Here is a 770-nt window from a genome sequence, read left to right as displayed (position 1 = left end):
TTGCTGTCACGGTAAGATATTCTGATTGGTCTGTTCCTACATGGAAGAAAGGTAAAGGGTCAGCTAGACATTTGTCCCAGCAAGACCTCATTTTGGAAATTTTAATTTGCACAAGTTAAGAAGTAGCTCTTAAGCAAGGCTTTCTTTGAATCCATTAGCTCCACAAAGCTAACTCAGTTGATAAATACTTGAAAAGCAATCACCTTTGGACATAGCTGTAAAGGCTTCAAAGTATGATAAAATTTAAAATGAAAAAGACAAAATAGTCATTGACAAAAAATTGCAAATGTGAGCAATCGACCAAGAAATAGGTTTTTTTCCATTATACACAGAATTTTAGAGAAATAAGATCAATAGAATTTTTAGGAACAATAAGGGTTCCTTGTTATAAATAGTCAACCATGGATATATGCCTGTATAAAGAGTGCATCATTAAGTACTTAAATTTAGATGATACTACATCTTTCAGCAGCAGGCCTACCCAAATTGCAACAATACAGAGATTAACATGGCACTTGCAGAAGGATGATATGAAAATTTGTGAAGTATTCCATATTTTTCATTCTTCTGATGCAAGAAATGAAAAACAGTTAAAAACAGTTATTAAAAAGTTCATTACAAAAATAGAAGTGTAACAATACGTGTAATTCATAGAATTAAAGGTTAGTTTGACATCAGTATATTAAATCTTCACCTGAGAAAGGCCTTTACATAGCATAACCTTTACAAAACTTGAAATTAGTTAACATTGTCATTTTATCCCAAAGAAA

General features: G+C 31.6%; 1 pseudogene; it reads left to right on the top strand.

Moving 5' to 3' along the window:
• The first annotated feature begins 459 nt into the window (after window positions 1-459).
• On the top strand, window positions 460-560 carry LOC138828967 (U6 spliceosomal RNA; annotated as a pseudogene).
• The last annotated feature ends 210 nt before the right edge of the window (window positions 561-770 follow it).

The sequence above is a fragment of the Dipodomys merriami genome, unplaced genomic scaffold (assembly GCF_024711535.1).
Source record: "Dipodomys merriami isolate MVZ:Mamm:240054 unplaced genomic scaffold, mDipMer1.0.p SCAF_169, whole genome shotgun sequence".
In the NCBI taxonomy this organism is placed as follows: Eukaryota; Metazoa; Chordata; class Mammalia; order Rodentia; family Heteromyidae; genus Dipodomys; species Dipodomys merriami.
This window is presented reverse-complemented; position numbering and strand designations above follow the sequence as displayed.